The sequence below is a fragment of the Globicephala melas genome, chromosome 3 (assembly GCF_963455315.2).
Source record: "Globicephala melas chromosome 3, mGloMel1.2, whole genome shotgun sequence".
In the NCBI taxonomy this organism is placed as follows: domain Eukaryota; kingdom Metazoa; phylum Chordata; class Mammalia; order Artiodactyla; family Delphinidae; genus Globicephala; species Globicephala melas.
Window position 1 is genome coordinate 20,571,552 of NC_083316.1, and position 21,260 is coordinate 20,592,811.

At 34.4% G+C, this 21,260-nt stretch overlaps 1 pseudogene; it reads right to left on the reverse strand.

Annotated features, from left to right (window-relative positions):
* Window positions 1–21,059, reverse strand: part of LOC115853257 (protein lin-28 homolog A pseudogene) — a 33,425-nt pseudogene extending 12,366 nt beyond the window's left edge.
* Between the last annotated feature and the right edge of the window lie 201 nt (window positions 21,060–21,260).

The following is a 21,260-nucleotide window of genomic DNA, read 5'->3' on the forward strand; positions in this document are numbered from 1 at the left end:
GTTAATTGCAGGCACTATGTTGTACCCCAGATGTCTAGAACTTATCCATCTTGTATAACTGTAACTTTATACCCACTGGACAGTAACTCTTATTTTCCCTTCTCCATACCTTGGCAACCATCATTTATTTTCTGCTTCTACAAGTTTGACTATTTTAGATAACTCATGTAAGTGGAATAACGCAGTATTTGTCCTTCTGTGACTGACTTAATTCATTTAGCATAATGCTTTACAGGTAGAGCCAGGATTTTTTTTCGTTTTTAAGGCAGAATGATATTCTTTTGTATGTGCATACCACATTTTCTTTATCCATTTGTCTATTGATGAATATCTGGCTTTTCATATCTTGTCTATCATGAATAATGCTACAATGAATGAAAGTCCTCTTTTTTTTAACGTCTTTATTGGAGTATAATTGCTTTACAATGGTGTGTTACTTTCTGCTGTATAACAAAGTGAATCAGCTATATGTATACATATATCCCTATATCTCCTCCATCTTGTGTCTCCCTCCCACAATCCTACCCCACCCCTGTAGGTGGACAAAAAGCACCCAGAACTTATCTTCCTGTGCTATGTCGCTGCTTCCCACTAGCTAGCTATTTTACATTTGGTAGTGGATATATGTCCATGCCACTCTCTCAGTTCGTCCCAGCTTACACTTCCCCCTCCCCGTGTCCTCAAGTCCATTCTCTACATCTGCACCTTTATTCCTATCCTGCTCCTAGGTTCTTCAGAACTTTTCTTTTTTCTTGAGATTCCATATATACATGTTAGCATACAGTATTTGTTTTTCTCTTTCTGACTTACTTCACTCTGTATGACAGTCTCTAGGTCCATCCACCTCACTACAAATAACTCAATTTTGTTTCTTTTTATGGCTAGGTAATATTCCATTGTGTATATGTGTCACATCTTCTTTATCCATTCATCTGTCGATGGACACTTAGGTTGCTTCCATGCCCTGGCTATTGTAAATAGAGCTGCAATGAACAATGTGGTATATGACTGTTTTCGAATTATGGTTTTCTCAGGGTATATGCCCAGTAGTGGGATTGCTGGGTCTTATGGTAGTTCTATTTTTAGTTTTCTATTTTTAGGAACCTCCATACTACTCTCCATAGCGGCTGTATCAATTTACATTCCCATCAACAGTGCAAGAGGGTTCCCTTTTCTCCACACACTCGCCAGCATTTATTCTTTGTAGATTTTTTGATGATGGCCATCCTGACTGGTGTGTGGTGATACCTCATTGTAGATTTGTGTGTGTGTGTGTGTGTGTGTCTGTGGTACGTGGGCCACTCACTGTTGTGGCCTCTCCCATTGTGGAGCACAGGCTCCAGACACGCAGGCTCAGCGGCCATGGCTCATGGGCCCAGCTGCTCTGCGGCATGTGGGATCCTCCTGGAGTGGGGCACGAACCCGTGTTCCCTGCATCAGCAGGCAGACTCTCTACCACTGTGCCACCAGGGAAGTCCCCTCATTGTAGTTTTGATTTACATTTCTCTAATGATTAGTGATGTTGAGCATCCTTTCATGTGTTTGTTGGCAATCTGTATAACTTCTTTGGAGATATGTCTATTTAGGTCTTCTGTCCATTTTTGGATTGGGTTGTTTGTTTTTATGATATAGAGCTGCATGACCTGCTTGTATATTTTGGAGATTAATCCTTTGTCAGTTGCTTCATTTGTAAATATTTTCTCCCATTCTGAGGGTTGTCTTTTTGCCTTGTTTATGGTTTCCTTTGTTGTGCAAAAGCTTTTAAGTTTCATTAGGTCCCATTTGTTTATTTTTGTTTTTATTTCCATTTCTCTAGGAGGTGGGTCAAAAAGCATCTTGCTGTGATTTATGTCTATGCCTATGTTTTCCTCTAAGAGTTTTATAGTGTCTGGACTTACATTTAAGTTTTTAATCTATTTTGAGTTTATTTTTCTGTATGGTGCTAGGGAGTGTTCTAATTTCATTCTTTTACATGTAGCTGTCCAGTTTTCCTAGCACCACTTATTGAAGAGGCTGTCTTTTTTCCATTATATGTTCTTGCCTCCTTTATCAAAGATAAGGTGATCATATGTGCATGGGTTTATCTTTGGGCTTTCTAATCTGTTCATTGATCTATTTTTCAGTTTTTGTGCCAGTACCATGCTGTCTTGATTACTGTAGCTTTGTAGTATAGTCTGAAATCAGGGAGACTGATTCCTCCAGCTCTATTTTTCTTTCTCAAGATTGCATTGGCTAGTCAGGGTCTTTTGTGTTTCCATACAAATTGTGAAATTTTTTGTTCTAGTTCTGTGAAAAATGCCATTGGTAGTTTGATAGAGATTGGACTGAATCTGTAGATTGCCTTGGGTAGTATATTCATTTTCACAATATTGATTCTTCCAATCCAAGAACATGGTATATCTCTCGATCTGTTTGTATCATCTTTAATTTCTTTCATCAGTGTCTTATAGTTTTATGCATACAGGTCTTTGTCTCCCTTGGTAGCTTTATTCCTAGGTATTTTATTCTTTTTGTTGCAGTGGTAAATGGGAGTGTTTCCTTAATTTCTCTTTCAGATCTTTCATCATTAGTGTATAGGAATGCAGGAGATTTCTGTGCATTAATTTTGTATCCTGCTACTTTACCAAATTCATTGATTAGCGCTAGTAGTATTCTGGTAGCATCTTTAGGATTCTCTATGTATAGTATCATGTCATCTGCAAACAGTGACAGTTTTACTTCTTCTGATTTGTATTCCTTTTATTTATTTTTCTTCTCTGATTGCTGTGGCTACAACTTCCAAAAGTACTTTGTATAATAGTGGTGAGAGTGGGCAAGCTTGTCTTGTTCCTGATCTTAGTGGAAATTGTTTCACATCTTCACCATTGAGAACAATGCTGGCTGTGGATTTGTCATATACGACCTTTGTTATGTTGAGATAAGTTCCCTCTATGCCTACTTTCTGCAGGGTTTTTATCATAAATGGGTGTTGACTTTTGTCAAAAGCTTTCTCTGCATCTATTGAGATGATCATATGGTTTTTCTCCTTCACTTTGTTAATAAGGTGTATCATGTTGATTGATTTGTGTATATTGAAGAATCCTTGCATTCCTGGAATAAACCCCATTTGATCATGGTGTACGATCCTTTTAAAGTGCTGTTGGATTCTGTTTGCAAGTATTTTGTTGAGGATTTATGAATCTATGTTCATCAGTGATATTGGCCTGTAGTTTTCTTTTTTTTGACGTCTTTGGCTGGTTTTGTTATCAGAGTGATGTTGGCCATGTAGAATGTGTTTGGAAGTGTTCTTCCCTCTGTTATATTTTGGAAGAGTTTGAGAAGGATAGGCGTTAGCTCTTCTCTAAATGTTTAATAGTACTCGGCTCTGAAGCCTTCCGGTCCTCGGCTTTTGTAACAAACAAGGAAGATTTTTAATCACAGTTTCCGTTTCAGTGCTTGTAATTGGTCTGTTTTTAGTTTTGATTTCTTCCTGGTTCAGTCTTGTAAGGTTGTGCTTCTCTAAGAATTTGTCCATTTCTTTCAGGTTGTCCATTTTATTGGCATATAGTTGCTTGTAGTAATCTCTCATGATCCTTTGTATTTCTGCAGTGTCACTCTTTACTTCTCCTTTTTCATTATAATTTCCATTTATTTGAGTCTTCTCCCTTTTTTTCTTGATGAGTCTGGCTAACGGTTTATGCATTTTGTTTATCTTCTCAAAAACTAGCTTTTAGTTTTATTGATCTTTGCTATCATTTCCTTAATTTCTTCATTTATTTCTGATCTGATATTTATGATTTCTTTACTTCTGCTAACTTTGGTTTTTTTGTTTTTCTTTCTCTAATTGCTTTAGGTGTAAGGCTAGGTTGTTTATTTGAGCTGTTTCTTATTTCTTGAGGTAGGATTGCATTGTTATAAACTTCCTTCTGGAACTGCTTTCACTGCATCCTACAGGTTTTGGGTCATTGTGTTTTCATTGTCATTTGTTTCTAGGTATTTTTTTAATTTCATCTTTGATCTCTTCAGTGATTTCTTTGTTATTTAGTAGGATATTGTTCAGCCCCCATGTGTTTGTATTTTTTACAGATTTTTTCCTGTAGTTGATACCTAGTCTCATAGCGTTGTAGTTGGAAATGATACGTGATATGATTTCAATTTTCTTAAATTTCCCGAGGTTTGATTTGTGACCCAAGGTATGATCCATCATGGAGAATGTTCCATGAGCCCTTGAGAAGAAAGTGCATTCTGTTGATTTTGGATGGCATGTCCTATAAATATCAATTAAGTCCACCATTTTAATGTGTCATTTAAAGTTTGTGTTTCCTTAATTATTTTCATTTTGGATGATCTGTCCATTGGTGAAAGTGGGGTGTTCAAGTTCCCTACTATTATTGTGTTACTGTCGATTTCCCCTTTTATGGCTGTTAGCATTTGCCTTATGTATTGAGGTGCTCCTATGTTGGGCACATAAACATTTACAATTGATATATCTTCTTCTTGGATTGATCCCTTGATCATTATGTAGTGTCCTTCTTTGTCTCTTGTAATAGTTTTTATTTTAAAGTCTATTTTGTATGACATGAGAATCACTACTCCAGCTTTCTTTGATTTCTATTTCCATGGAATATCTTTTTCTATCAGTCTGTAGGTGTCCCTAGGTCTGAGGTGGGTCTCTTGTAGACAGCATATATACAGGTCTTGTTTTTGTATCCATTCAGCCAGTCTATGTCTTTTGGTTGGAGCATTTAATCCATTTACATTTAAGGTAATTATCGATATGTATATTCTTATTACGATTTTCTTAATTGTTTTTGGTTTGTTTTTGTAGGTCTTTTCCTTCTTTTGTGCCTCCTGCCTACAGAAGTTCCTTTAGCATTTGTTGTAAAGCTGGTTTGGTGGTACTGAATTCTCTTAACTTTTGCTTGTCTGTTAAGGTTTTTATTTCTTTGTCAAATCTGGATGAGATCCTTGCTAGGTAGAGTAATCTTTGTTGTAGTTTTTTCCCTTTCATCATTTTAAATATGTCCTGTCACACCCTTCTGGCTTGCAGAGTTTCTCCTGAAAGATCAGCTCTTAACCTTATGGGGAGTCCCTTGTAGTTTATTTGCTGCTTTTCCCTTGCTGCTTTCAATATTTTTTCTTTGTATTTAATTTTTGATAGTTTGGTCAATAGGTGTTGGTGTGTTTCTCCTTGGGTTTTTCCTGTATGGGACTCTGTGTGCTTCCTGGACTTGATTGACTATTTCCTTTTTCATATTAGGGAAGTTTTCAACTCTAATCTCTTCAAATATTTTCTCAGACCCTTTCTTTTTCCCTTCTTCTTCTGGGACCCCTATAATTTGAATGTTGGTGCATTTAATGTTGTCCCAGAGGACTCTGAGACTGTCCTCAGTTCTTTTCATTCTTTTTTCTTTATTCTGCTCTGGGGTAGTTATTTCCAATATTTTATCTTCCAGGTCACTTATCTGTTCTTCTGCCTCAGTTATTCTGCTATTGATTCCTTCTAGAGAATTTTTAATTTCATTTATTGTGTTGTTCATTATTGTTTTTTTGCTCTTTAGTTCTTCTAGGTCCTTGTTAAGTGTTTCTTGTATTTTCTCCATTCTATTTCCAATATTTTGGATCATCTTTACTATCATTACTGTGAATTCTTTTTTAGGTAGACTTCTTGTTTTCTCTTCGTTTGGTCTGATGGATTTTCTCTTGCTCCTTCATCTGCTGTGTATTTCTTTGTCTTCTCATTTTGCTTAATTTACTGCGTTCTTTTTTCCTCAGTCTGCAGGTTTGTATTTCCTGTTGTTTTTGGTGTATGTTCCCAGTGGGTAAGGCTGGTTCAGTGGCTTGTGTAAGCTTCCTGGTGGAGGGGACTGGTGTCTGTGTTCTTGTGGATGAGGCTGCATCTTGTCTTTCTGGTGGGCAGGACCATGTCTGGTGGTGTGTTTCACAGTGTCTGTGAACTTATTATGCTTCTAGGCAGCCTCTCTGCTAATGACTGGGGTTGTGTTCCTCTCTTGCTAGTTGTAGCTTGCTGGTCTTTGAGTGGAGCTGAGTCCTAGCAGTGAGATGGAGATGTCTAGGAGAGCTTTCACCATTTGATATTACGTGGGGCCGGGAGGTCTCTGGTGGACCAATGTCATGAATTCAGCTCTCCCACCTAAGAGGCCGAGGCCTGACCCCGGCTGGAGCACCAAGACCCTGTCAACCACATGGGTACTAGTGTTGGAGGGTCTCCTGCAGAGGCAAGGAGTGGCTGTGGCTCACTGCAGGCACAAGGACACTGGCAGCAGATGTCTGGGAAGTACTCCTTGGTGTGAGCTCTCCTGGAGTCTGCCATTATCCTCACCAAAGAAACTCTGAAAGTCCTCTTTAAGGGCATCTGCTTCTTGTCTCTAGCAAAAACTACATGTGTGATTATTTGAGCTGTGAGTTAAACTAAATACTCTTTTTCCTCAAGGGAAACCATTTTTACTGAAAAAAAAATCTTGAACAGAAATCATGGTAATTCAGACCTGGGTGTTTTGCAAACACTTTACAGAGAAGACAAAGTGAGCCACTCACTTTAATGAAAACAACTTTTTCTGATCATTGCTATCAGCAAAATGAATGCTCTGGGGCAAAAATTAGAATTTTAGAAATTGTCAGCTATGGCTCCTCAACTCTGAAAGAATTTTCCATGATATAAATGGTAATATTAAGTAAATGTACATCAACTTTCAGAAGACTTGTATAACTATTGAAGCAATATTTTCCAAAGTAACAAGGGACAAAATTATACTTGTGTATTAGGTCCACTTACAGTGCAACATAGACATTGATTTCAGTAGAGTATGACAAGTTCATTGGTATGGTTTCATATTTCACTTATACTGTTTTAGCTTGGATCAGGATGAATATGCACAATGATCTCAGAAGCTAATTAATTGCTAATCCTTTCCTGGATTTCATCCTTTTTTGGATTTCCTTTATATCCTTTGACTAAAACATTTTGTAACAAATTGAATGCAGAAACAGATACAGGAGTCAAGTTATCTTCTATTAAAGCAGACTTAAAGATAGGTGCAAAAACATAAAACAATATCATTCCTCTGAGTAATTTACTGTTGTTTTAGAGAACATCATTTTTTTAATGTGTTGATTGTGTTAGGGATAGAGTAGGATAAATTAAATAGTCAGTTTACAAATCCCACTAGGGGATTAAGGACAGAAGGGAATTTTAAGAGAGTTTGGGAGACTGTTGTAAGCTAATGCCCACTTGAGAAAAGAATCTAGTAATGTAACAACAATCTACACTACCTTGAAGAAGACAAGGTGCATCCAAGCTCCATATACACTTCAAGTCACAAGTCCTGATAATTAAAACACAAGACAATACATATGGGGTCTGAATCTTGTTACTTGAATTCAAAGAGTTAATAGTCCTGGAAAAGTAGCACTTCTGATGTAGACAAGATAAAAATATAGGTGAAAGGGGAAAGAAACTAGGTGAAAGGGGAAATTATACCAAAATCTGAGATAAATTACCATATTTTGGTATATGTTACCACCCTTTTGCTAATATACGTATGATTTAAATAGCACCATGACAGTCCCCAATATACCATATAGAGCCAAAGGAGAGACTAATGATGTAAGCCTTGACGTCTGCCCAAGAATGAGGAAGAAGGTGGTCTTCTCCTCTCCCCGCTTTTTCTTTGATTATAAAAATGTAGCCCTCTTTGTTCTCCAGGCTGCTGCACTCCCTTGCCAGCCCGCTTGTATCTCTCACAAGCATCCTATGCTAATAAATTCGCCCTTTGCCTGCTGCTTTCCCTCCCACTGAGTTCTTTCAGTAACCAGACAAAAGAACCTGAGCTTCAGTAAATCCTGACATGAGGTGAGCGGTTTTAATCAAAAGACAGTGGGTTCAAGTCCCCTTCTAGCCAGGGATCATGGGTTCAAGTCCAAATCTGAGGTGCGGATGGGTTAAGTTCCAGCCTGTGGGTCCGAGTCACAATCTGAGTTTTGGCTGGGTTTGAGTCCCACACGAGAAGGAGTGCAGTTTCATTAGTATGTAATGGGTTTATTTTTGGTATTCTAAAACTGATTCATAGATCAGTTTTTAAATCATAAATTTAAAAAGTTTCTCACGTTTATTTACTAATACAATACAAATCATATATATATACATATATATATCTCACATTAAAAATCATATCTTTGGGATCATTTTTTTCTCTTTAAGAATATAAAAAGGTTCTGAGATAAAAAAACTTTCAAAACTCTAATTTAAAGGAATATTAACTGAGAGAATTTTATACATAAAAGATTAAAACAACAATAAAAATGACATAAGCCAAGTATGCATAGACATTTTTCCATATCTCTATTAATTATATATATAATGTCTTGGTCAAAAAGCTGTTATATCATTACTAAATGATTCATAATAAATATAGAATAATTATAAAATGAAGCTATAAGAGTAAACACATACACACCTGAAATGCTCTTGCAAATGATATAATTTGTGAAAGTACTATTCAGTTATACCTCATATACATATATACTCTAAAATTCATAAACTACAAAATTACTTTAAGATCACTTTTATTTGACATTTGACTGGCATAGCCTTTTTTTTTTAAAAAAAGAATAAAGGTAAAAATGTAAAGTCAAAAGTAATTTTCTTGTAATTTCCATTATAGATGGCTAAAATATACCAATAGTATAATAATATGTGTATAAAAATATTATGCATTTAGATTATTTTGAATGTAGAAATAGTTAGCTTTTACCAAACACTGAGTAGCTATTAGAGCCACAAACAAGGTATCAAGTTTGAAGAAAGATCAATCACCATTTGGGTATGGTTTGACCTTCAATATATTGCTCCCTTTCAGACTCGTCACACTACCCACTGCTGCTCTCAGTGCAATAGTGTGTGTAAGTCATGTTTGCTATAGAATGGCACCATTCCTCTATATTCCCTCCAAAATTCCAGCGCATTGTAGAGGATCCAGTTTTCAGACACTGCTGCAGCTTTGGCTGATAATACAGATATTTTTTATCTTCGATAGCACTGCCCCCAAAATATTTTATTCAAAGAGCTAAATTTACCTTTTGTTCACTTTTTATCGTAGATCTTTCTACCAGCAAGAGACACAGGCATAGGTCTGATAATGACTGTGTACTAAGGGAAAAGACAATCTGAATACTAAGTTCTGAGCATCTTAGAATCATTCCTTTGACACCTGCCCCTTTGACACTCTTCCTTGAAAGAAGCTTGTGCTTTGTTTGGGCGTTTTTCATATAATGAGTCATTGCTGGGTTGGTCTTTCAGTTATTCATGTCTAAACAGTGACCCTAGTGAACTAGTGGATATTAAATTTCTCCAAAATTCTTGTATATACCTAAATTCTTGGTAAGCACAGTTTACACTTAATATTTAAAAGAAATAGAACCCAATTACCTCCAGCCACTAGGAATAAGTGATTTTGGAACTTGTGTTTTAGTGAATACATAAGTGCATTAGGTATTTGTTTTATTAATTTTTTATGTGTGAAAAATAGCTCTCTAAAGCAGGTATGATTGCCCTTGATAAAACATATTTGTTGTATTTTCTTCACTTTGTTGTTGTTTATGGCTGTTATTTGAATTTTTTTTATGTTTTGATTTGATGATATCATATAAGATTTTTAGATTGTCTAATAGTTTAGAAGACACACTGATCTCTTGGATCATCTTTTTGAACGTTATTTTACTAAAAAATGGGTACATATCAAGCACCATAAATGATAGCTACTCACAGCAGGATGTTCAAATTTTTTCTTTATTAACTTATCAAATATAAATTTGAAACATAAAATAATGTATGTATCGTTAATATAGGTTATGAAGGAAATAATACAATAACTTCTCTGAGTTCATCATGAGAATTAGGAAATCACTAGTACCATGGAGGTTATTACTTCATAAATTATATTAATGCTAGATTTGCTTTGCCAATATTCTGGTTAGTGCTTTTGAATTCATCTTCATAAGTTAGATGGTTCTATATAATTTATTTTCATTGTACTATTTTTTTCAAGTAACAATGATAACGTCTTTTAAAAGGATGATTTATGTGAAAGATAAGATGATATAAAATGGGCATCATTTTTCCTTAAGAGTTTGATGAAATCTGGGAAGATATTCACCTTGTCCTAGCTTTTTTCTTTGTGGAAATCTTCCTAAGTACTTCTTCAGTTTTTTTTATAATTGTTCTGTAGCACTTTACTTATTCCTAAATTAGTTTTGTTAAATTCTTTGGGTACTGTTAATCCCTCTACTATGCAAGAGATGGAAGAAAGGCCCATAAGTGATAACTAGAATAAAAACAATTTTTAACCACTTTATTGAGATATGATTAATTACAAAAAGTTGTACATTTTTAATGTTTACACAGCTTGATGAGTTTGGAGATAAGTATATATACCCATAAAACCATCAACACAATCTATACCGTAAACATATCTATCACCTCTAAAAGTTTCTTCCTGCCCTCTTGATTTATTATTATTTCCTTTTTAAAAAAATCAGTGCCCACCAGAGTCTTTGAAAGAATAGTTCTCAATTCTAACTTTGTATTAACACATTATTTTATCAGTATTATAACCTGTAGTTTTGGTGAAATAAAACATATACTTATGAGAGAATAGTTACAGTGAAAAGCAACATATGATTACAGTTTCCTATAAGCGTGATAATAATACTGTAAGCATTTGAAAAAGGGTTATATTACAGAGACAATCAGGTATTTCCATATTTACATTGTGGGCATTTAAAAATGTGCTGATATGATAGTGATGTTTCCTCGATCTTCATTAAAGACAGTGTTTCTGAAATGGAACATAAGTATCCTGCTGGCTATGATGGGAAAAAATCTGTGTTCCACTTCTGGGTACATGCTATTTTTGTGAAGCTGGTCAAGATGCTACCTCACTCTGTAAAATCAGCAAATAAATACTGTAATAATTACTATGTATCTCATTGTTATATCACAATATCTGACAAATATGGCATTGATTATGTATGTATTGTATGAATGAATAACTGAATCTCAGGAAAACTATTGATACTTTTCACTAAAACATATGGTATACTTATTGATTATATGAAATGTGTTCATGTTTTTCAAGTGCATCATATCAGTGTAAACAAAGTGAGTTTATTACTCAGTCATTGAAATGTGGCACTAGGCCGATACAGTTTTCTCAGCTTTCTCTGGTTTTAAGATTTGGAGTCACATGTCTAATAAACCAATGGCTAAATGAGGCTAGAATTTGCCTCTCTACTGGTAAACAAGATTTTAATTCAAAGTTTCAGATTGTATTATTCAGGTACATGGGCTTATTAATATACACAAATTATTATACTTATAGGATATACTTATAGGACTCGGACGCTTCAAATTGGCCTATAGTATAAAAATAAATTCAGAGCTTATGCATATGCTTACCAAACTTATAAATAATAAGTTTAAACCAGATACCTACACATGCAATTCAGAGGGGGGCCTTTGCATATAGTAGTGTAACAACCAGGCAACAAGAAGCTGACAGTTCAGGGGTTGGTCATTATGTCCACCATTTTAATAAAAGAATGTTGAGTCAATGGCTGTTTTCCACTTAAATTATCTGAATTTCAAATCGAGTTATTTAAAATCATTAATAAAGAATGTATGCCCATATTGTTTGTACATGTTGCCTGGATAAATTACAGTGATTATGAAGCAAGTTCTCTAGATTTTAACTAATAGTTAAAAGAAAAACTTTTCAAACACAGGTATTTATATTTAGTATTTAATCGATTCTAATGCTATCTAAATCCAGAAATATTACTTACAAATTCTCACACATACGGCAAACATACTAGCATGGTTTTGATTTTGTTATTTTCAAATTTATACTATAATTGAATGTAAATGAATATTAAGTCACTATATGTCTAGCTTCTTAGATTTTCCTAAATGTATCTTAACCATGTTAGAAATTAAAGTTAAAAACAATTGATTTTTTTTTCCATGCAAACTGGAATTATGTAAAATAGTTTATCATTTTAAACTGCTTGTTTCCAGTTTGTTCTTCTTGAGTACTAGTTTTTGTTTTTTGGGTTTTTTTGGTATGTATATAGCAAATTTCAGATAATATTAGTTAAGCTTAAAATAAATTTTGAATTCATTTTTCATATTCTGTAAAAGGCTTTATAAAATTATTAGGTACTACTGAAAATAGACTGAAATATCAAGGTACTGATGACTATAAATCACACTGATTTCAGTTTTAAAATAACATATTTTGAATTAAATTTTTATGTTTATTTTTATATATACAAACCTCTGTACAAGAAACACACACATATTCAGTCTCACATTCTCTCGTGTACAATACGTATATATGTACATCTAGATGATTTAACAAAGATATGCTTTACTATTGTTATTCTTCAGCTAAATGAATGAAATTTAGATTTGTTAAACAACATCAAAAACAAATTTTTTTTTAGCAGAACAAGCAGCACATTCAAACTAAGTTCTGCCTACTAAGAACTGAGTCTTTCACTGCCTCTTCTTAAAATCACAACTGTGTTAAATTTGAGGTAATATTTGATTTTGTTTCTGATTGATTCAAACACTATAGGATCTTATTTTAATCTCAGAGACTCCATTGTATTAGAATTTATTGCTCACATTAAAAAGTACAGGAAATTACTTGAATAAAGATGAGGGATGTAGTATTATAATAATGAATATTATGTGTTTCTAATCCAAAAATTGACAGTTCCTTTTAAATACATTTTGGGGCTCTGTAATTAGCTTAATTCACAAGAAAGGTAGCATACTTGATTTTTTTCTAAGTAAAGCAGTTAATTTAAGTGCATTGGACTTTTAAAAATAGATTAAAATACTTCTTATTCACTTTTCTTAAGACACTTCTTGATTTCTTTTCTTCTTCTGCCCTCCCTTTCCCTTTCCTCCCCTCACTTTTCTTCCCCTCCTGTCTTCTCCTTTCCTCTCCTCTCTTACTTCTCCCTAGTTAGATATCAGCAAGGGAGTTTTTATGTGTTTCTATAGTTAAAATGTTTGCGAGCAATTCTAAGCTGTTACTGAGTGTTAATTTATACAATTGAATAGCTTCCAAATAGCCCAGCAGACATGACAATTTATTTCAGTATTGGGAGAAACTACATTTTTTTGTCCTAAGACTCCAAAGAGGAATATAATGGTGAATAATTAAGTGCAGAACATGGTCTATAGTTAGTAAATCAATTTATGGACTGTTTCTTGAACCCTAAATTGAATATGCCACGTAAATATAAAATGTTTCTCTTAAAGACTTAAAAATCAAAGGTTAAAAAAGATAGTCATCATTTAAAGTAAAAAGTAGGAGGCATGTCAGCACTGCTCAAATCACTCAAATATATTTTAGTACTGTTTTTTTCAAATTCATGACAGACAGAATATTATTAAAAATATCTTCAAATCCTGCCCTACTTTCTGGGACCAACTGCTTTTAAAAATCAATGCTAGGCTATCTTTTCTGGAGAAAATACATGTAATCTCCCCATTTTGAATAATTCTCTCTCTCTTCCTTCCTTTTGATTTGCAGGAGGGGTCAAATCAGTTTATTGATTCACAAAGTTTCTTCTAATAAACCAACTGTTCCCAGTATCACTGGTGTGAAAAATACACTCCGTTATCACTTAGTACTTGTTTCCTTTCTTCTATGGAGGCCCACTTCCTTTGTCCACACCCTTTCCCCTCATCCTCCCCAAGGGTAGTGATTAATTTTCATTAGGTAAAAATAATCATGGTCATTCCTTTCTGGGTGCTAGTAGTTCATTTAAAAGTGGACATATAATAATGCCATTCTGGCCAAAGATCACAAGGTAGAATCTGCAGGGGGATCGCTGGGGAAAATTTCTACCTTTGCACAAAAGTCAAACTGCTGATGAAGGCAGAGTAGAGGATGAAAAAAATCCTGTGTAGTGGATGGATGTCTTTTTTTATGTCTCTTAATTAACCTACCTTTAAATAGTCATACCTTCAGATTTTGAAGTAGACTAATGAATGTCTTACTGTTCAAACCATTTGGAGTTGGGATATTAATACGAACACCCATCAATATCCTAAATTGATAGCATTAATCAGGAATTGTATACATTTGGATCCAAGTAGGATCATGTTGTTAAAATGTAATAATTATAAACTAGTCCATCCTCTTTTAAAATTATATTAAATTTTATGTTAAATTAAGTTGAAACATAATGTAATGTTATTTTTAGATTTTTAAACTGTGTTTACTCCCAAAGCAAATGTGTTCTAATAAAAGTAATTACTCTGGGAATTTTTCTTATATAAAGTTTATGTGTTTTCTGTGATAACCCTTGATTATGAAGTGCATTTCAGTCTTCAAGTTTGCTTTGTTTTGCCATTAATTTGATTAAAATAATAAAGTAAAAAAAAAAGATTATCCAATAATTAAAATGAACCAAATGAATTACAAAACATTTTTATTAGATCAAAATTATCTAAAACGTCAATGGTTCCATGAGGATTGCAAATGATGTAAATTATAATTTCTGGAAGCATCAGAAATAAAATCCAAACATGTCAGGCAAGATTTCTACACACCCAGTGCCTGTACAACTTACTATCTGATGCTGATGGTTTATAATACGGATTACCTGCAGGAAACCTGCCATATGATTTGGGAGTAAAGTGTAGCTTAGTAACCTTTTTTTATTGTTCCGTTGTTTCAGTTGTACTTCTCTGATTAGGGACCATCAAATTGCTCCTGGGTTTTAGATCAATAAAACTCTTTGGGTTCCTACCCCAGAGGTAAAGAGGTAAAAGAATATTTCTTCTCTGAATATTTTGTAGAACTATTTCTACATTCCACTTGACTTCAGATAAAAGAAAAACTGGTCTATAAAAATTGCTTTTTAATATTACAGAATGAAATGCCACTTAAAGGGCTACCTTTCCAAAGACAGCCTCTGAAAATGACCCCTACATCCTGTGTGCTAAAAGAAATCACCCTCTTTTCTGCAATGAAGAATTTTATTAATCCCCAAAGTTTTATGATCTTTATTTTCATCATATTCTCCACTGTATTCGTGGCTTTATTCTTAAAAATCAGGACAGTGCTCTGAAACTGATAGCTGACATTTACTTGAATGAAAAGATGCATCATTTAGTGTGAACTTTCATTTTGATCTTTCCATACCCTGATTCCCTTCCAAACATTTCTTTTTCCTTTTTCATAGACTTGAAACCAGTATTTCCTGAACAAGTTCATTTCTTAAGTGACTCATCTAAGAAATAAAATTTATTTATGCCCTAGGTGTCCAGAATATAAACATTGCAATATTAACTATTTTTTTCTAACAGCAGAGTGATTATAAGTAAAGATCTAGAGCATGCACTTAGACTCTGTGACATTCTGCACTTACAATATATAGTTTAATGTGGATGAAATTTGCAAAGCCTGAAGGTTAAATTGACATTTAGATGCCAGATACAGTCTATGGGTGCTATATTCACACAATAAAAAGATGAAGTAAATATTCTTTTTAAAAGAGAATGGTCAAGTTCTATAGTTTCTTCCACCCTACTTTAATATGTATAATAGCCTTCAGTTTTTCCATTTAGACATAAAGTCAATGAATATATGACTACCACTAACATAATTTTCCACAGCACAAATCTATAATTCAACAACTGGCATCTATTTGGAAGAATAACTGGCACACTCTGAAGCCCTGGACAGAATGTCTGTGACTTTAATTAGGCACCTGATTTAAGGAGTTTAATGGGGTTGACAAAATATTTTGGACCCAATAAGTTTGAAATGTAGATACTTACCTTTTTTTAAGGCTCCACTTTTGATATACAAAATGTAAATCATTATTGCATAATTTCTTATTTTTGTGACAAAAGATAGATATATCAAAAATAAAGAGAGGTTGCTGAGGGATACTTTTATACTATATCTTATATTGTTATTGCAATTCTGCTTGTTTTTACTATGATACCTATTTTCAATTTATTTCTTTTCATACATATATTTTTATATATACTATTCACTGAATGAAGACATTTAATAGAGTTAAGATGAAACTGAAAAAGTTATTTATGTTTATAATAAACACAGAGAAGGAAATGTTATAAATATGTATACAATATTACCTTGCATATAATGATAGACACAGAGAAGATAGTATCTTAACCTATACTTCAACGTAGACTTAATTATCATCATAGTCATTATCATACTACCTACTTTTCATTGTGTAAAATAAGCTTTCACAACTTAAATTACTAAAATAACTCAAATTAGTTCTGTTCTCTGACAAGTGCTGAAACATTTCAGCATAAATCACTGTAGAGTTCTGGAGGCTCTTCCTCTGTTCTGGGGGCCCAATTTGAAGTTTCTCATAAGATAGTGGATTCATTCATTGTAAGATATACACATACAACTAATTAAATTCCAGAAGTTTGGTGAAAATCATGATGAAGTATCTGTTTTCCTAATCCTTTTAAATAAACAAACTCCCTCAGTCCCTCAATCACATCCTCTCCAATTATACTGCTTATATTTCCAATACTCTCACTCTCTGGAATTCTCATAATATTCATTAGTTTGTAAAATTTTGCCCATTTTGGCCTATGAGGGCAGGAACATTGTCCTTTATTATTCACTATTGTGTCCATTATTCACTTTTAAAAGCTTCATGTATCATAGGTTTAAATGGGGAATGGTAATGGTGTTCCATAATACTAGGCATAAGCTTTTGAAAGATGTGTATTCATAATCTCCAGTTATTCATAATCTCCAATAATCTCCAAAATACGTGTTCTATGTTTTATAATTATTCAAATTTTATAGGTTTTATGGTTTACTTAAAACTTACTTTAATTGCATTCATTTTAATTATATAATTATACTTTGCCAATGTTTAATTAAATAATTTTAAGTAAATGTTTCAAGATGTTGATTATTATGGGGTGCCTTTTAACATTTTTATTCTGATCCCTGTCCCTTTAAATGTATTTTGTACACGTTAGGATGTTTAACTGATATATTTTAGGGATATTAAAGTAGTAATATACATTGGAATGTGTAAAAAAATGGTTGTTAGGTACCCTATGACCCCAAATTATATTTAAAGAAAAACTAACAACCAGAAAATGTGGCATCCCTAACCCACTCCTCTTGTGGTGTTAAAAAAAAATAGAATACTTAGTTGAGATATTTTTTAAATAAGGAGGACAATATACCTTCAACGTATGTTTTGTTCAGTGGAGTGAGTGGTTCAAGTAAATTCGTATATGAACACATGAGACAATTCAAATTTTTCCACTGTTTTGAAATGATGATTTCCACATTATATTGAATGAGTGTCAGAATCTTCCAAGTTTCTTCTGAGTTAGTGAGTGAGTTTTATTCAGCCATTTTTAAAAATGTTAAGTAAGTCTCTGGTTGTTAAGTAAAAGCCTCAGTGCCCTAATACAGTGAGCTTAGAAGGAAAGAATGAACATAATAGACATGTGTTGAACAAATTCCTACAAGGTTTTCATATTTTCCTACAAAAATCCCATTTTTTAAATATACTAAACCAGAAGTCTATGTTTTCTACATTAATTATGGCTCATGATAGTGTTTTGAAAAACAAAACACTTCTTAAATTGAATCCTGATTAAGACAAGTATTCATCATACAACATTTATTTAACAATTTTTATAAAATGGAAGAAGTCTATTTATTACAGGTTATAATGATGACGTTGAGATCCATAAGTAAAGTTTTAAAGCAAAACTGTATTTTAAGAAAATATTAAATTGATTTCACAGTCACAGAAAACTATCTGAAGTAATATATCAAGAAACATGATAAATAGCAATATTACATTGAGGAAGTTGTCTTCTGGTCTGTCACAGAGGTCATTCTTTGCCTCCATCTGATTTAATATCCTGTTTAGCATTTTAATTAAGAATTTTAGAAGAGCAAGTAAATGGAATATTAATAAGGTTCTCATATGATACAAAATGGAGAGGTGTTACAAACTATGTCAAAAACAGAGAAACAATACAAATAGACATAATGAGGTTAGTAGTGGGGATAGTATTGAATAAAATGAAATATATTTGTAAAAGAGATGAGTTAATGTGCATTTCACAATTCAGGCATGTAGGTATAAAAATTGTGTAGATAAAGAAGATGAACAAAGGGAAAAGTCGTGCATGTGGAATGCTTGAACATATTGTAATGTTCATTATACAAATATGTTACCTGGGTTCAAATATAGAAATTATGGTCTAAACTAATGATTGCAATACTAAGTCCAACCTAACATTTGCAAGAGTATAAGATCCATATATATTTGATTAAATAATTAAAATATCTAAACAAGCTAAAGCCATTAATAAATAATGTTCAATTCTCCTACCTTGAAAACATATCTTTACAGTCATTGAAAGGTCAGGTGTGAGTTTCCAATCCTCACTTTCAAGAATTCTGTCCTGGAACATCATGATATGAGGAGAGCCAGCACTCTGAGCCTCAGTGCCTCTGGGTCTGTACCATATATAAGAAGGGGCTTTGCACTTGCCTTTGTGGACATCCGCACCTCACATTTTAGCACTTTCCAAAGGAGCAGCTGCATAACTTTCTCTCAGGCCTAGGAATTAACTCACCAGTACCATGGTTTGCCCTCAGGGCAACACATTTTGGGACAAAGCCAATGCCAGGCCTAGAGATGAGCTCAGTTTTGTGGTAAGAAGTCCAAAGTCCTGGGAGCCTGGACTGTGGTCTACAGAAGTGACATGAGATCAGGTGTACAAGAACCCTATTCTATAAACGCCTGAACCAGTGGTACAAGATACAGTTAGAAAAAGGCCAGAATATATATTCCATATCAGAGCCAAGCAAATTAACTCTCTTCTGAGCATTTGAAAATTGTACTGTGTGATACAATAACATACAGAAGACACCATTATTGCAACATTCAACTACTCAGCTGACCAAAGGCAGGGTATTAGGAATTATAGAGTGGCTGATTTTGTAGAAACTGCTACCTACAGAGCAATGGCAGGAACATATACAGTTGACGCTTGAACAGCACAGGTTTGAGCTGTGTGGAGTCACTTATATGTGGATTGTTTTCAGTATATATGTACTACAGTACTACATGACCCAGGGCTGGTTGAACCTGCAGATGCAGAACCACAGATACAGAGGGCCTACTGTAAAGTTATACTTAGATTTTCAACTTCGCCTGGGTTAGGACCCTTAACCCCCACAGTGTTCAAGGGTCAACTGTACCTTTAATAGATTACAATTGAGAAAGCTGAAAATTCGTACTTTTAATTTAAAATCTCACGGTCACAAAGTGTCTTAATTTGGCTTTCCTGGAAACAGAGGCTGATACAGGGTTTTAGTTGCACATGGTTTTTTGAAGGAATTCTCTCTTCATCTCAGGAGAAAGTGAGTGAAATAAGCAGAAGAGGGCAAAAGTTGGATGAGATCATAGCAGGGGAGTAGCTTCAGTTTGATTTCATGAGATGTCCCAGAGCATGAAGAGTCCAACAAATTGGCCTCAGCTTGAGGCAAGAGGAAGGCGTTAAGTACCCCTGTCAGCCAATCATTGACTGTAGTTGCCCCCTGCAGCGAGCATAACCTATTTTATTTGGACAACAGTAAACCTTTGAAAGGAAGGAAGCTATGAACCAGTAAGAGACAACCCTTAAGACAGCTAGGATACACTGTCCTAATAAAAGGGATCTAAATGCGACATCATTAGTCTCCACCATGGTCAATGCATTGTACTGCTCAAATCTGCTTCCTTCTCACGTTTAGTTCATTTCATCCAGGCTAAAGGTTGGTCACAACTTAAGAGAAGTTTTACAACAGAAAAGTTATTGCAATGAACTGCAGCACATGCTGCTGCAGTTGGTCTAAGGCTGTAATTGATACGTATCATCTAATTTTTCTGCTACCCAATCAAGACCCCTCTTACATTTAACTAGTACTTCTACTGGTCTTTGTGGTTGCATAGTGGAAATTCTGATCCCTAAGGATTCTGAGCCTTGGTTACTGTGTATTTATCAGGTGTGTCTATTTACTGACCCATTTACAATTAAAGTTAAGCAGAGAAGTACCAAGAAATACCCACAGGATCTCCTGACTGCCGTGTACCTTTTGCCCTGCCCTTGTTATGGAAACAGCAGCCCTCATGATGGTCACAGTTAATTATCTTTGGTAGTCACAGTTAATTACCTTTGGTAGTATAGTAGCTTCCTTCTGAACCAGTTGATCAACTGCTATAAAGAGCCCAAAGACACCAGACAGCAGTTATAGCTTTAAGCCTAGTTAAAATCTTAGTGTATTTCCTTGAGGAAGTGACTTACTCTACACTCAAAGAATCTAGAGGAGACAGGAAGCACAAATTAGTCACTGGAATGCTGGTGAGTTGAACCACTGCTACTTCCATTCTTTCATTTCCAGACCCATGTACTCCATCTATTGGAAACAACACACTGTATCACAGCCATTGCTTTAATGATTATTCCACATTCTGAATGACAGCATCTCATCCTTTCAGAGATTCATCTTCAAGTTGGCATTTCAGCTGTTTCTTCAAGAGGCTGTGAACCTGCTTTATCAGACAAACAGCTTCAGGACAGTGAAGTTTGTGGCTGAACCATGGTCATGTGCACGCTGCTGCAGTACTTTTGCTGTTAAGAATCCTTAGTTTGAGGATATGTTATAGGAAATCCCACATTAGTATGTATTTAAGTAGTGGAGCTGGCTGAACCACAGCACAAATGGAAAGCAAAACTATTTCTAGAGTGAGTGACAATTCAGGATAAGTCATTGCCCTTTCCAGATTCTAAGGAGTTCATTGTAACCAAATTGCCACCAAATAACTGGTCCTCCTACTTGAGGGATTGTGCTGTACTGTGGACTCAGCATTGTTCTCTGGTACTGACAGGTCAGATACTCAGCACCAGCAAGAACGACATCAAGCTGGTTTAAGATTGCGAGCTGCTGGACCTCCATCTATACTACCATGGCTGTTCCATTCATGATCTATGGCATAAGCACTGGGATGCCCAGTGAGGAAGACTGGCTGAAATTTAATGACACTTAATTTAATAAGGTGTCTTGTGCACTTGGTGGTTTAATGCCTCTTCTGAAGTTGATGCTCTCTGAAGGGAATTGTCTCTTGATGCAAATATTCACACAGTATATTTTGTGTCT